This window comes from Cetorhinus maximus, chromosome 16 (genome assembly GCF_964194155.1).
Source record: "Cetorhinus maximus chromosome 16, sCetMax3.hap1.1, whole genome shotgun sequence".
In the NCBI taxonomy this organism is placed as follows: domain Eukaryota; kingdom Metazoa; phylum Chordata; class Chondrichthyes; order Lamniformes; family Cetorhinidae; genus Cetorhinus; species Cetorhinus maximus.
Genome location: NC_135894.1, coordinates 83,934,225 through 83,951,666, shown reverse-complemented (window position 1 = coordinate 83,951,666; position 17,442 = coordinate 83,934,225).

Below are 17,442 nucleotides of genomic sequence, written 5' to 3'. Positions count from 1 at the left end.
GGACTGGTAACCCTAAACATGCCAAAAGAGATTTACAACATGTCGCAGTGTACTAAACCATCGATCGCTGAACAGATCCTAGAGATCTGTTTACAGGGTTTGGATGTCTTCCTGGTGAATATCAGCTAGAAGTAGATGAGAGTGTAAGACCAATTCAGCATCTGCCAAGAAGAGTTCCAGCTGCCCTCTAGTCCAGCCTAAAAAAACAAGATGGAAGAGCTGGAAAATAAGGGAGTGATCAAGAAAGTGACAACTCCTATGGACTGTATTAGCAGCATGGTAGCAGTGAAACAATCTGGAAAGCTGAGAGTATGCATAGACCCAAAGGATCTAAATAAAGTTTTGAAGAGATCTCACTACCCCATGCCAACCATTGAAGGAATTTTGCCACAACTTTCCAAGGCAAAGATCTTTATGGCTGTAGATGTGAAAGATGGTTACTGGCAAGTGAAGCTGGATGAAAGTAGCTGACAGCATGGTTGGGAGAGGCCAAGGGTGAGCATCCAGTCATGAATCGCTTTCCATTGAGAGTGGGGCAGACTTGATAGGCCCACAGATTTTTGCTTGTCCGTCAATTTTATATATGTGTACGCGAGAGAAAACAAGTCCTGAGTGAAGTGAATGACAGAGATGCCAACTACCTGTGGCCTCAAACAAAGCACATAACAAATGCAGTTAATTCTTCAGTACCTGAAATAAGGCTCAATTGGATGACCACAGAATGTTGTAGTGAATTATATTCTGGACATCGTTTGGGAGATGCAGATGGTTGCGCATGCCGTTTGACATTTCCATGGCTTCAGAAGAGTGTCAATGCAGAGAGCATGAGATAGTCAGTGATCTTAATGATTGGAAGCTATAGTGGATGACCCGTTAGTCTATGGATGTGGAGATTCAATGGAAGAAGCCATTGCTGACCACAATCAGAATCTAGTGCAACTGCTAGAGAGAGGTCACCAGATAAATGTGAAGCTGAGCAAGAAGAAAAATGCAATTGAAGATACCTGAAGTCAAGTACATAGGTCATGTACTGATAGCAAAAGGTCTTTGTCCGATCCTGACAAGGTAAGAGCTGTAACAGCGATGCAGCGGCCAACTGATAGGGAAGCAGTGCAATGGTTTGTTGGATTTGTGAACTCTTTTGCAAAATTTTTGCCTAATTTGTCATTCGAGTGTGAACCATTACGTCAGCTCACTGCCAGGGATGCATGGTGGTTTGGGGCACAGAACAAGAAATTTACAAATGGACATGGGCAGGTTAGGTGAATGGGCCAAAATTAGGCAGATGGAGTTAAACGTGGATAAGTGTGAGGTTGTCCATTTTGGTCGGAAGAATAAAAAGGCGACTTATTATTTAAATGGAGAGAAACTTCAGAATGCTTCAGTGCAGGGGGGTCTGGAAGTCCTCGTGCATGAATCGCTGAAAGCTGGTATGCAGGTACAGCAGGTAATAAGGAAGGCAAATGGAATTTTGGTATTTATTGCTAAAGGAATAGAATATAAAAATAGGGAAGTGTTGTTGCAACTGCACAAGGCATTGGTGAGACCGCATCTGGAGTACAGTGCACAGTTTTGGTCCCCTTACTTGAGGAAGGATGTAGTTGCATTGGAGGTGGCTCAGAGGAGGTTCACTAGATTGATTCCAGAGATGCGGGGCTTGTCTTATGAGGAGAGATTGAGCAGTTTAGGCCTATACTTGCTAGAGTTTAGAAGGTTGAGAGGAGATCTAATTGAGGCATATAAGATGCTATAGGGGATAGACAAAGTACATGTGGAGCGGATGTTTCCCCTTGTCCGGCATTCTAGAATGAGAGGCCATAGTTTTAGGCTAAGGGGTGGTAGATTTAAATCAGAGATGAGGAGGAGTTACTTTTCTCAAAGGGTCGTGAATCTGTACCTCAGAGTGCAGTGGATGCTGGGACGCTGAATAAATTTAAGGAGGAGATAGACAGATTTTTAATTAGTAACGGGTTGAAAGGTTATGGGGAGAGGGTGGGAAATTGGTGTTGAGGCCGAAATGAGATCAGCCATGATCGTATTGAATGGCGGGGCAGGCTCGAGGGGCTGAATTGCTGCTCCTAGTTCTCATATTCTTATGTTCAAACATGACAATGAAATTAAGGACCACATCATCCAGTTTGGTGCTTGTAATGAGTACCAAGCTAAGCAAGTTAGAGAGCTGCTAATGACACAGGAATCCCAGACCGACTATGGATGAAGCTGGGAATAGATCTCTTCACTCTAGCAAGAACTGATTATCTTGTCACCGTAGACTACTATTCTGATTACTGGGAATTAGACCAGCTGACTTCAACAACTACTGGTGAGATTGTAGAATGCCTGAAAGCACTCTTCAGTCATTACAGCATTCCAGACATTGTGATGAGTGACAATGGCCCTCAGTTCTTGAGTGAAGAATTCAGCCACTTCATAAAGGATTGGGAAATTCAACATTATACATCATTCCCACTTTATCTGCAGTCGAATGGAAAGGCTGACGCAGCAGTGAAAATCGCCAAAGGAATCATCAAGCAATCGAACAAGTCCAGCACAGATGTATACAAGGTATACAAGGTAGTCCTTCAGTGGAGAAATGCACTGACTGAAGGCATGGAAAGTAGTCCAGTGCAAAGACTAATATCACGCTGCACACATACTACTCCGGTAGCAAAAAACACTACTGAAGCCAGAGGAAGTAACATGCTTGAGTGGAAAAAATCAAGGTCTAATGACAGAAAGCCAAATTTCATTTTGACAAAACTGCCAAACCATTGCCAGAGTTGAGCATTGGAGAGCCAGTCAGGGTATAAACCTTCAATGCTGTTAACAGGAGTCAGCCCACGTGGCAACTTGGGACATGCATAGAGCAGTTGTCGCCTCAATTGTATGTGGTGGATGTGAACGACCAAATATACCAGCGCAACCCCAGGCATATACCCACAACTAGAGAAGCTGTTCCTTTACTGCAGGCGGCTGATCAGGAAGATGGGAGCTCACCAGCTGCACAGAGTACAGAACGACCATCACTCCCAGAGGTCCACTGGTCTTCAACAACAGAAATGGCACAACAACAACTGTGCCACTGCAACAAGTGCCACGGGAAGGACACTCACCAGAGAGGGAACATCACCCAGGCGGACAGCCAATAACATTACGCACACATACTATCAAGAGACCTGCACAATTTAATGACTGTATGCAATGCATGTGCAGGGACTGACTAGGATAACAAACAAGTTGGTAATACATAAGGACAGTTGCTATAAAGGAGCTAACTCAGACAACTCACAGTTACACGTGATAGCGCATGAAAATTTGTCTTTTGTTCGTTATGCAAAGGGGGATAGTTGGATTAAAATGCAATCATTTACGAAAGATCCTACCTGACTGGAAACAGCCATGTTATATTCAATCCTAAGAAAAATAGAGTACAAGAAGCACTGTACTCATTGAGCTCGTAACAGTATTAAAGGGTGAAAATGCACTTTTTTGTGGGTTGACGGTTATTGGTAGAATGGGGAATTTCATCCCATATGGAGCTTAATGATTTCTGGTTCAGCAGTCTTGTAAAGAAATATGGCTTGCATTGATAAAAGCACCTAAATTATACTTCTTCACACCCTTCCTGTAAGAACTCCAATCCTTTTCCTCAGTTTCTCCATCTCCATTGTATCTGCTTTTACAATGCCACCTTCCATGCTAAAGCTTCTGAAATGTATTTTCGTTCAGGCAGAGGTTTCCTCTCTACCCCAGTAAGAAGGCCCTCGACTGAGTCAGTACAACTTCCTGTATATCAGCTCTTACTTCCTCCCACCCCCACTTCTTCCTAAACTGCTAGCGTCTCCCTGGGATTCACCTTACACCTGAATACCCTCTGCATTATTAACTTCCTTAATTTCTGACATCTCCAGCATGATCCCACTATCAAACACATTTCCACCCCTCCCTCTTTCGGCATTTCAAAACTTTGTGACACCCTCAAAAGTAAAACTTGTTTTATAAAGCATCTTTCACAACTTCAGGACATCCCAAAACACTTCACAGCCACTTGTAATATAGGGAAATATGGCTACCAATTTGCGCACAGCAAAGTCCCACAAATAACAGTGAGATACTGACCAGATAATCAGTTTTATTTTAGTAATGATTATTGAGGGGCCATGACACCAGGGAGTACTCTGCTTTTATTCAAAATAGTACCATTGTATGTTTTATTTCCACCTGTGAGGGCAGACAGAACAGTTAAAGTCTTATCTGAATGCAAGTGCAGCATTTACATAGTACTACAGTGAATTGGCAACCTAGCTTTCTAAATTTTGTATTCAAGTCTCTGGAGCGGGAATAAACCCAGAACAATGATTCAGAGTCAAGACTGCTCCCAATTGAGGGTGAAGCAGTTGTGGTACATGTTGATACAAGTGACATAGTCAGAAAGAGGATTGTGGTCCTGCAGTCAGAATTTAGAGAGCTAGGTAGGAAATGATCAAGCAGGACCCCAAAAGTAGTAATCCCCAGATTACTCAGTACCATGTGCAAGTGAATACAAAAATAAGAGGATAAAGCAGATGAGTGCATGGCTGGAAAGATGGTGCAGGAGGGAGAGCTTTAGATTCTTGGGACATTGGGAACAGGGAAGACTTGTACAAGCCAGAAAGATTGCACATACATAGAGCTGGGACTGAGTTCCCTGTGGGACAATCTGCTAGTGCTACTGGGGAGGGTTTAAATTAACTTCCCAAGGGTATGGGAACCAGGAGGAAATATCAAAGAGGAATAGCAAAGTACACAGAATACTGGCAGAGATGGATAGCACTAGAGTAGGCAATAGTAAACTATTAGGTGGGGTCAGAGTAAGGGAGAAAGTAATGAAGTCTAAATCAGGGTTAATATGCATGTATGTGAAAGCACAGAGTGCGGTTAATAAGATTAGTGAGTTACAGGTGTAGATTGACATGTGGAAATATGTTGTTGTGGCTGTAACAGACACCTGGCTCAAAAATCTCAGAGGCTATTATTAAAGATGTTATAGCAGGGCACATGGAAAAATTCGAGGCAAACAAGCAAAGTCAACATGGTTTTGTAAAAGGGAAATCATGTTTAACCAATTTATTGGAGTTCTTTTAAGGAGCCACATGGGTGGATGTACTGTACTTAGATTTCCAGAAGGCATTTGATAAAGTGCCACATCAAAGGTTATTGCAGAAAATAAAACTCATGGTGTAGGGGGTAACATATTGGCATGGATAGAAGCTTGGCTAGCTAACAGGAAGCAGAGAGTTAGCATAAATAAGTCTTTCTTTTTCTGGTTGGCAGGATGTGACGAGTGGTGTGCTGGGGCGTCAACTTTTTACAATTTATATAAATGACTTGAATGAAGGGACCAAAGAAATGGCTGCTAAAATTACTGATGACACAAAGGTAGGTAGGAAAATAAATTGTGAAGAGGACAAAAGGAGGCTACAAAGTGACAAAGATAGGTTAAGTGAGTGGGCAATGATCTGGCAAATGGAGTATAGTATGGGCAAATGTGAAATTGTTCATTTTGGCAGGAAGGATAAAAAAGAAGCTTATTATCTAAATGGTGAGAGATTGAGGAGCTCTGAGATTCAGGGGGATCTGGGTTTCCTGGTGCATGAATCACAAAAGTTAGTATGTAAGTACAGCAGGTAATTAGGAAAGCTAATAGAATGTTATCACTTATTGTGAGGGGAATTGATTACAAAAGTAGGGAGGTTATGCTTCTGTTGTGCAGGGCACTGGTGAGACCACATCTGGAGTATTGTGTACAGTACTGGACTCCTTATTTAAAGAAAGATGTAAATGCATTAGAAGCAGTTCAGATATGGTTTACTAGACTAATACCAGGAATGGGCGGGTTGTCTTATGAGGAAAGGCTGGACAGGTTAGGCTTGTATCCACTGGAATTTAGAAGAGAAAGAGGTGACTTAATTGAAACATTTAAGATCCTGAGGTGTCTTGACAGGGTGGATGTGGAGAGGATGTTTCCTCTTGTGGGAGAATCTAGAACTAGGGGTTTAGAAATAAGGGGTTGCTCATTTAAGATAGAAATGAGGAGAGTTTCTTTCTCTCGAGGGTTGTGAGTCTTTGGAATTCTCTCCCTCGAAAGGCAGTGGAAGCTGAGTCTTTGAATATTTTTAAGGCAGAGCTAGATAGATTCTTGATTAACAAGTGGGTGAAAGGTTATCGGGAGTAGGCAGGAATGTAGAGTTGAGATTACATTCAGATCAGCCATGATCTTCTTGAATGGCGGAGCAGGCTTGAGGGGTTGAGTAGCCTGATCCTGCTCCTAATTTGTATGTTTGTATGTAAAAGGACAGGCCTGGGTGTTAAATTACATTGCTTAGTATAGTCTATAGGCCACCAACTAGTAAAAAGAATGTAGAGGAACAAATTGCAAGGAAATTACAGACAGGTGCAAAAATGATCGAGTACTTCTCATGGGGGACTTTAATTATCTGAATATAGCCTGGGATAGTAGTCGTGTGAAGGGCAGAGAGGCAAAAGAGTTCCTAGAGTGTTTAGGGAAATTTTCTGCAGCAGCGTGTTTCCAATCTAGTGAAAGGGAGGCTTTGTTGGATCTGGATCTTGCGAAGTGGGTTAAATATCAGTAGAACATTTAAGGGACAGTGATCATTGTATCATAAGGTTTAGGTTGGCAATGGAAAGAACAAAGAACAATCTAGAGTAAAAATAACTAACTGAGGGAAAGCCAACTTCAATGGGGTAAGAATGAAACTGGGCTGAATAAATTGGAATCAAAGGTTGGCAGGAAAAACAGTAGCTGAACAATGGGCTACCTTCAAAGAAGAGATTGTTTGGGAACAGTCAAGGTATATTCCCTTGACTGAAGGGGAACGTCAGGGTAAACAAATCCAGATATCCCTGAATGACAAAAGAGATAAAGATTAAGATTAAGAAGAAAAAGTATACTTATGACAGACGTCAGATGGATAATACAGTGGAGAACCAGGCTGAATATACAAGGTTCAGAGGCGAAGTGAAAAACAAGAATATGAAGCAAAAAGCGAGTATGAAAAGAGACTGACAGCTAACAAAAAAGGGAATCCAATGGTTTTCTATAGGCATATAAATAATAAAAGAAGGAATAGGGCTGATTAGGGACCAAAAAGGTGATTTATGCTTGGTAGCAGAGGGAATAGCTGATGTATTAAGTGAATACTTTGAATCTGTCTTTACCAAGGAAGAGATGCTACCCCAGCCACAACGAAAGAGGAGTTTACTAATACACTAGAAGGATTTAAAATTGGTGAGGAGATATTAGATAGGCTGTCTATACATAAAGTTGATAAAGCGTCAGGACTGGATGAGATGCATCCAAGGATACTGAAGGAAGTGAGAGTGGAAATTGCGGAGGCACTGGCCATAATTTTCCAGTCTTCCTTAGACTTGGGGGATTTTTTGTTCAAAAAATGATTGTAAAGATAAGGCCAGCAACTACAGGCTAGTCAGTTTAACTTCAGTGGTGGTGAACCTTCTAGAAACAATAATTCTGGACAAAATTAATAGTCACATGGACAAATGCTGGTTAATTAAGAAAAGCCAGCACGGATTTGTTAAGGGAAAATTGTGTTTAATTAACTTACTTGAGTTTTTTGATGAGGTGATAGACAGGGTTGATGAGGGCAATGATGTTGCTATGGTGCACATGGATTTCCAAAATGAATTTGATACAGTGATATTTGATATACATTTGATACAACAGACTTGTGAGCAAAGTTGGACATGGATACAAAATTGGATGAGTGACAGGGAATAGAGAGTGGTGGTTAATGGATGTTTTTTGGGCAGGAGGAAGGTTTGTAGTGAAGTTCCCCAGGGATCAGTGTTGGGACCCTTGTTCATCCTGAGAGCCAGTGCAGACATGATGGGCCAAATGGCCTCCTGTGCTGTAACAATTCTGTGTTTCTATGAGCTTGGTAGCGGCTGTGATGTGGTAGATTGTATAAATACATAGATAGATGTAGCAAAGGCAGAGTGGTTTTAATGAGGCACTTTAACTTACATATAGATTGGGATAAGCAGACTAGCACAGAAAGGTAGTGAATTTCTCTATTGTTAGATTCCCACAGCAATGTGTCTAAGAACCGACAAAAGGGTATGCCATATTAAATTGAGTATTGAGCCAGATTTAGTGAACAGTCTAACAATGCGTGAACATTTATTTAATAGGAATCGTAATATAATTGAATGCAACTTAGTTTTTGAAAAGGAGAAACATGAAACAGCTACTAAGATTCTAGATTTAGGTAAGGCTGATTTCAAAGGGATGAGACAGAGACAGTCCATAGGAAACTGGGCAAATCTTTTAATGGGTAAATGGCAGAAGATCAGTTGGGGGGGGGGGTGTTTAAAAAAAAGAATTTATCGTGATATAGAGCCAGTTAATACACAAAGGGGAAAGAACTTGACTTTTCAAAAAAGACAGCCATGGAGAACTAAAGAGGTAAGAGACAACATAAAACTAAATGCAAAAAGAGCACAGTTTCTGGTGATTGGGAAGGAACATCAAAGGATGACAAAACAGGTAGTAAGAACCACAGATAGGGAGCATGAAAAGAAACTTGCAAGAGATATAAAAATCATCACCAGATTTTTTTTTACAATTGCAGTGGGAAAAATAGAGGGTCAGGAGATGTGTGGGCTCCTTGAAAACTGACGAGGGTGAATATTGTCAAAATTAACATAAGCAAAATAATGGTAATGAAAAACATAGTGGTGCTAAGAAGTGGCAAACACCCAGCACCAGTTGGCTTCCTTCCCAGTGTTTTAAAAGAAGTAGGTGAGAACATTGCAAGTATCCTAATTTTAATCTTCCAAAGGTCTCTCGACTTCAGAACCATATCATTAGGTTGGAAAATTGCACAAATCATTTACCTATTTAAGAGATGTGAGAAATGGAATCCACAGAGTTATAGACCAGTTAGCCTGTGTTGGAATAATGTTCAAGTCTATGACTGAGGATAGGGTGATTGAACACTGCTCAGGGAGAGCCAGCATGGATTCTAAAGGGTAGGTCATACCTGACAAACCTGATTGAATTTTTTGAAGAGGTGACTAAAGTAGTGGACAGGGGGATTGTCTTTGTATGTCATTTATATGGACTTGCAGAAGGCATTTGATGAAATTCCTCATAAGAAACTTAGCTTAAGCTGAAGCCCATATAATTTAAAACAAATTAGGAAATTGGCTGAGTAGCAGGAGACAGAGATTGGGAGTTATATGCAGGTACTCTAATTGGCAGGGTATGTTGCAAGGATCTGTTTTGGGGCCTCAATGGTTCATCGTATTTAGCAAAAATTTAGAAAATGGGATAGAAAGTCACATATTCAAATTTACCAGTGACACAAAGACAGGGAGTATTGTAAGCAATGTAGTTGTAAGGATAAAATTACAAATCCCATGGCACTATTTCAAAGAAGTGTTTTCCCGGATGTTCTAGCCAATATTTATTCCTCATTCAACATCACAAAAGCAGATTATCTGGTTATTAACATATTGCTGTTTGTAGGATCTTGCTGTGCACAAATTGACTGCCAAGTGTACTACATTACAACAGTGACTAACCTTCAAAAATAACTTATTGGCTGTAAAAGGTTTTGAGATGTCCAGTGGTTGTGAAAGGTGCTAATATAAATGCAGGTCTTATTTTTGTCTTCTATCACCTGTAACACACTACTATCCTCCTGGCATCCTACAGTAGATGCAGCACCTACCTACTGGTATTAGGGAATGAACCTGGCCAGGTGGTCGAAGTTTCAGGAGAAGAGCATTTCGGGAAAAGTGACCATAATCCAGTAAGTTTCAAGGTACTGGTGGATAAGGAAAACGAGTCCTCGGGTTAAGGTGCTTAATTGGGGGAAGGCTAATTATAACAATATTAGGCAGGAACTGAGGAATCTAGACTGGAGGCGAATGTTTGAGGGTAAATCAACAACTGACATGTGGGGGGCTTTCAAACGTCAGTTGATAAGAATTCAGGACCGGCATGTTCCTGCTAGGATGAAGGATAAGCATGGCAAGTTTCAGGAACCTTGGATAGTGAAGGATATTGTGAGATTAGTCAAAAAGAAAAGGGAAGCATTCGTAAAGGCTAGAAGGCTGGGAACAGATGAAGCCCGTGGAGAATACAAAGAAAGTAGGAAGAAACTTAAGCAAGGAGTCAGGAGGGCTAAAAGGGGTCATGAAAAGTCACTGGCAACCAGGATTAAGGAAAATCCCGAGGCCTTTTATACATATGTAAAGGGCAAGAGGGTAGCCAGGGAAAGGGTGGGCCCGCTCAGGGACAGAGGTGGGAATCTGTGTGTGGAGCCAGAAAAAATGGGAGAGATACTGAATGAATACTTCTCCTCAGTATTCACCAAAGAGAAGGACTTAACGGTCGATTTGTCTAGAGAAGAGTGTGTAGATAGCCTGGATCATGTTGAGATCAAAAAAGACGTGTTAGGCGTCTTGAAGAATATTAAGGTGGATAAGTCCCCAGGGCCAGATGGGATCTACCCCAGAGTACTGAGGGAGGCAAGGGAGGAGATTTCTGGGGTCTTGACAGAAATCTTTGTATCCTCACTGGCTACAGGTGAGGTCCCAGAGGACTGGAGAATGGCCAATGTTGTTCCATTGTTTAAGAAGGGTAGCAGGGATAATCCAGGAAATTACAGGCCGGTGAGCCTTACGTCAGTGGTAGGGAAATTATTGGAGAAGATTCTTCGTGACAGGATTTACTACCATTTGGAAGCAAATGGGCGTATTAGTGAGAGGCAGCATCGTTTTGTGAAGGGGAGGTCGTGTCTCACTAACTTGATCGAGTTTTTCGAGGAAGTGACAAAGATGATCGACGATGGAAGGGCAGAGAATGTTATATACATGGATTTCAGTAAGGCCTTTGACAAGGTCCCTCATGACAGACTGGTACAGAAGGTAAAGTCGCATGGGATCAGAGGTGAGCTGGCAGGATGGATACAGAATTGGCTTGGTCATAGAAGACAGAGGGTAGCAGTGGAGGGGTGCTTTTCTGAATGGAGAGCTGTGACTAGTGGAGTTCCGCAGGGATCAGTGCTAGCACCTTTGCTCTTTGTGGTATACATAAATGATTTGGAGGAAAATGTAACTGGGCTAATTAGTAAGTTTGCAGATGACATCAAGGTTGGAGGAGTTGCAGATAGTGAAGAGGATTGTCAAAGGACACAACGGGATATAGATCGGTTGGAGACTTGGACGGAGAAATGGCAGATGGAGTTTAATCCGGACAAATGCGAGGTAATGCATTTTGGAAGTTCTAATACAGGCAGGAATTACACAGTAAATGGCAGAACCCTTAAGTGCATTGACGGGCAGAGGGATCTGGGTGTACAGGTCCACAGGTCACTGAAAGTGGCAACACAGGTGGATAAGGTAGTCAGGAAGGCATATGGCATGCTTGCCTTCATTGGCAAGGGTATTGAGTATAAAAGCTGGGAAGTCATGCTGCAGCTGTATAGAACCTTGGTTAGGCCACACTTGGAATATTGTGTGCAATTCTGGTCACCACATTACCAGAAGGATATGGAGGCATTGGAGAGGGTGCAGAGAAGGTTTACTAGGATGCTGCCTGGTCTGGAGGTTATTAGCTATGAGGAGAGGTTGGAGAAACTCGGATTGTTCTCACTAGAGCGAAGGAGATTGAGGGGCGACTTGATAGAAGTTTACAAAATTATGAGTGGCATGGACAGAGTAGATAGTCAGAAGCTTTTTCCCAGGGTGGAAGAGTCAATTACAAGGGGACATAGATTTAAGGTGAGAGGAGAAACCTATAAAGGTGATGTGCAGGGCAAGTTTTTTACGCAGAGGGTAGTGAGTGTCTGGAATTCGCTGCCAAAGGAGGTGGTGGAAGCAGGTACGATAGTGGTGTTTAAGAGGCAGCTTGACAAATACATGAATAGGATGGGAATAGAGGGATACGGACCCTGGAAGTGCAAAATATTTTAGTTGACGGGCAATATGATCGGCGCAGGCTTGGAGGGGCTGAAGGGCCTGTTCCTGTGCTGTACTTTTCTTTGTTCTTTGTTCTTAGTACCGTCCAGAGCCCCAAATACTCCTTTTGGGTGAGCCAGTGATTTATTTGCGCTTGCTTCAACCTAGTATACTATATTCACGGCTCACGATGGGGACTCCTGTACATCGGGGAGAGTAATGGTCGTCAGGTGATCGCTTTGCTAAACACTTCTGTTCTACCTGCAGATGCAACTTTGGGGTCACTGTCATTAGCTAATTTCATTTTCTGTCTATCCCATCTCATATCTGTCATTTGCCTCCTGCACTGTTCCAGTGAAGCTTAACATAAGCTCAAGGAGCAGCTTTCTATTAGACACCTTGCAGCTTTCATCAGACTCCTGGACCAAGAGGGCCTGTACTTATTTGCTAAATTTATGGCACAGAAGAAGGCCAAGTGGCAGATCATATCTGTGCTGGCCAAAAAAGAACTATCCAGCCTAACCCAATTTTCTAGCCCTGTAGGTAATAGGTGCACATCCAAGTCATTTTAAATATAAGGATGGTTTCTGCCCCACCACTTTTAATTCTGTGTGAAAGAATTTTTCCCCAACTCCCCTGTAATTCTTAGGCCAGTTACTTTAACTCTATGCCCCCAATTATTAAGCTTCTGCTAAGAGAAATAGATCCTTCCAATCCAAGCCCCTCATAATTTTATTCACTTTAGTTAAATCTCTCCTCAGCCTCCTCTGTTCCAAAGGAAACAACCCCAGCCTATCTAACCTTTTTTTTATAGCTAAAAACCTCCATTCCTGGCAACATCCTTGTAAATCTTCTCTGTACCCTTTATAGTGCATTAACATCACTTCTGTAATACCGTGACCAGAACCATGCATGATGATAAATAAGCAGTTATTTTTTTCTTTCTCTTTGGTGTTGGTTAAAGGACAAAGTCCTTCCCAATGTTTCACTGTAGCTCATCCTAGACTGGATGAGCTACAGTGAGCAGGAGTAAGCAATTCAGCCCCTGGAGCCTGCCCCGCCATTCAATACGATCATGGCTGATCTAATTTCGGCCTCAACTCCAAAGTCCCACCCTCTCCCCATAACCTTACAACTCACTACTAATTAAAAATCTGTCTATCTCCTCCTTAAATTTATTCAGCGTTCCAGCATCCACTGCACTCTGAGGTAGCGAATTCCACAGATTCACGACCCTTTGAGAAAAGTAATTCCTCCTCATCTCTGATTTAAATCTACCACCCCTTAGCCTAAAACTATGGCCTCTCATTCTAGAATGCCCCACAAGGGGAAACATCCACTCCACGTCTACTTTGTCAATCCCCTTTAGCATCTTATATACCTCAATTAGATCTCCTCTCATCCTTCTAAACTCTAGCGAGTATAGGCCTAAACTGCTCAATCTCTCCTCATAAGACAAGCCCCGCAATCTCTAGAATCAATCTAGTGAACCTCCTCTGAACTGCCTCCAATGGAACTACATCCTTCCTCAAGTAAGGGAACCAAAACTGTGCACAGTATTCCAGGTGCGGTCTCACCAATGCCTTGTGCAGTTGCAACAACACTTCCCTATTTTTATACTCTATTCCTTTAGCAATAAATGCCAAAATTCCATTTGCCTTCCTTATTACCTGCTGTACCTGCATACTAGCTTCAGCGACTCATGCAGGAGGACACCCAGATCCCTCTGCACTGAAGCATTCTGAAGTTTCTCTCCATTTAAATAATAAGTCGCCTTTTTATTCTTCCGACCAAAATGGATAACCTCACACTTATCCACGTTAAACTCCATCTGCCAAATTTTGGCCCATTCACCTAACCTGTCTACGTCCATTTGTAAATTTCTTATTTCTTCATTGTAACTTACTTTCCCACCTATTTTGGTGTCATCTGAAAATTTAGCTATAATACTTTCTATCCCTGAATCCAAGTCATTAATATAGATTGTAAATAGTTGGGGCCCAAGGACTGATCCCTGTGGTACCCCACTAGTTACAGCTTGCCACCCAGAAAAAGACCCATTTATCCGACTCTCTGCTTTCTGTTGGTTAGCCAATCCTCTATCCAAGCTAATATATTACCCCTAACCCCGTGTGATCTTATCTTGTGTATTAATCTTTTGTGCGGCACCTTATCAAAGGCCTTCTGGAAGTCCAGATATACGACATCTACAGGATCCCCATTATCGACTTTGCTTGTCACATCTTCAAAGAACTCTAGCAAATTAGTCAAATACAATTTACTCTTCATAAAACCATGCTGACTCTGATGGATTGCATTATGACTTTCCAAATGCCCCATTACTACTTCCTTAATAATGGATTCCAACAATTTCCCAACGACAGACGTTAGACTAACTGGTCTGTAGTTTCCTACTTTCTGCCAACCCCCTTTTTGAATAAGGTATTGGAGAGATTCAGACAAGGAGTTGCAGGAAAGATGGGCAGAAGTGTGAGGTGCCAACATGTTCAAGGAATTTCTTCAAATCTGAACCATTGATCTGCTTAACTACTCTCTCATGTCCACCTTTGATCTATTGGTCCACAGCAAAACCTTTACACTGCCATCCTAGTCAATCTCCCTCGTTGGCCCCCATCTTTGCTCCTTCAAGTTCAAAGGGCACAGACTTAAGATTATCTGGTGAACATCTGGTTAAGCCATTCATCACCTGACCTGGCTGAACCACATCTAATTATGTTTGGTTAATTGCAAAGTTCTTTAATTGTGGTAATGTTTTATACATCTGAATTTTGAATGGATTTGAGCTAAGAGATGCATATGTCTGAAAGGGTGGTAAAGGCGTAACATTTAAGAAGTATTTGGATGTGCACTTGTGATGCCATGACATACAAGGCTGTGGGCCTAGTGCTGGAAAATGGGATTAAAATAGCTAGGTACTTGTTTGACTGGTGCAGACTTAATGGGCCAAAGGGCCTTTTTCTGTGCTGTAGACCTCTATGACTATGACTACCACAGATAAAACCTTGCGGTTATGTAGTGCATAATGGAAAAAATGTTCTGTGGAGGGTTTGGGAAGGAAAGGCAAATGAAAGCAGCAAAGGACTGGATACTGAACCTTGGTGAGATGATCAAAAGTTTAGTTGAAACAATGGGTCTGCGAAAGGTTGTAAAAGGTGGGGAGGCTTCGAGGTTCCCAGAGAATTGGCTTTGCCACCAATTGTGGAACAATGGAGAGAGGGAATGCACATTAGGCAGAGTTTAATGACATAAAGTGTGTGGGAAGGGATGTAAGGCTGGAGGACATTGCAAAAAGTCATGGCTGGATTAAAAAATGGTTTGAAATATACAGTACAGGAGCCAGCCCTTTTCCATGCAGCATATGTTTTGAAAAACTGAGATTGATAGATTTCTGTTAGGTAAGGTTATGAAGGAATATGAAAGAACAAAGAAAGATTTGCATTTGTGTAATGACTTCCATGAACTCAGGACACCCCTAAGTGCTTTACAGTCAATTAAGATGTTGTGATGTAGTAGTTAAAAAAAGGTTGTATTTGGCCTGGAGAAAGGCATTCAGCGGGGTTCCCTAGGGGTCAGTACAAAAACAAGGAAGTTGTGATGAACATTTATAAAACACTGGTTTGGCCTTAACTAGAGTGTCGTGTCCAATTTTGGGCACTTTAGGAAGAATGTAAAGGCTTTAGAGAAGATGCAGAAAAGATTTCTGAGAATCATTCCAGGAGTGAGGGTCTTCAGTTACGTGGACAGAATGGAGATGCTGCTGTTATTCCCCTTAGAGAAGAGAAAGTTGAGAAGAGATTTGATGGAGGTGATTAAATCATGAGGGGGTTGAGACAGAGTAGATAGAGAGAAACTGTTCCCATTGGCAGAAGGATCAAGAATCAGGGGACACTGATTCAAGGTGATTAGCAAAAAATCACTGGTGAAATGGGGAGAGACCTTTTGCACAGCGAGTGTTTAAGACCTGGAATGCACTGCCTGTGAGTGTGATTAAGGTAGATTCTATCATGGCTTTCAGAAGGGAATTGGATGAGCACCTCAAGGGAAAAAAATTTGCTGGGCTGTGAGGAAAGGATTTGGGAGTGGGACCAGCTAAATTCCTCTTGCAGAGAGCTAGCATGGACTCAATGGGCTGAATGGCCTCCTTCTGTGCTGTAACTATTCTATGATTCTATGAGCAGATAGATAGTTTTTGCCTCAAATGTGATGAACAAAAATGTAGCAACAGACAGGAAACAGTTGTATTTTTATAATACAACAGAAGCAGTGCCACAAGAAAATTAATATCGAAGGCCTCAAAGATCCCACCAAGGCAACTGTTCTCAATCAGCACCTCACTGCCAACCTGTCAACCACCAGACCTACGAGCTACAGTGTGCCCATAGTGCCTTGTCAACCCTAAAGTCCATCATATCAAGCACCTGCAAAGAGGTCCTTGGTGTCTCTACCAGGAAATATCATGACTAGTTTGACAAAAAACAGCCAAGAGAAACAGGACCTAATCGAGTATAAATGCAAAGCTTTTGCAGACTGGAAACTTCACCGCACCTCAAGAGAAAAGCAGCAGTCCTACAGGCAGCTGAAGACAGAGGTACAGCATAAAACCTGAGACATAAAGAACAAACAGTGAGTAGACAGAGCATAGGAGATACAACAAGTCGCAGACACCAATGACACGAATAGTTTCTTCAGTGCTGTCAGGACGATCTGTGGCCCGAGCACTCAAGGGCCCACCCCGCTGAGTGCCAAGAATGGAGGAGGCAGTCAGTGCTCACTGGAGAGAGCATCTTGAAGAACTCCTCAGCCAAGATTGGTCTTTGACTTGAATGTCCTCAACTCCATTTTCAATACCACACCTGGCTCAGTTTTGTCTTTACCCCAGACCAGAGTGAAGTTGAAAAAGTCATTCAACAGCTGAAAAGCATCAAGCCCTCTGGAGCAGATAGAAGCCCTACCGAAATTCTGAAACATGGCAGGGATACACTCCTGGCACAGCTGCACGATCTCATATCCCTCATCTGAAAAGAGGAGTTCATGCCGGGGGATCTCAGGGATGCTGTGTTCGTGACTATATTCAAGAAGGGAGACAAGTAACTACGGTAACAACAGAGGAGTCTCTCTGCTGTCTGCCACAGGGAAGGTCAATGCAAGGATCCTCCTTGATCGCTTCCTCCCAGTGGCCTAAAAGCCCCATTCTAGAGGTGTAGTGCAGTTTTCGCCCATCGAGAGGCACCACTGAAATGATCTTCACTACGCAGAAAATTAAAGAAAAATACAAGGAACAGCAGCAACCACTATAACATGGCCTTTTTCTACTTCACAAAAGCCTTTGACCCTGTCAACCGCGAAGGCTTATGGAGTATCCTCCTCAAATTTGGCTACACTCAGAAATTTGTCACCATCTTTTGCCTACTCCACGATGACATGCAAGCTGTG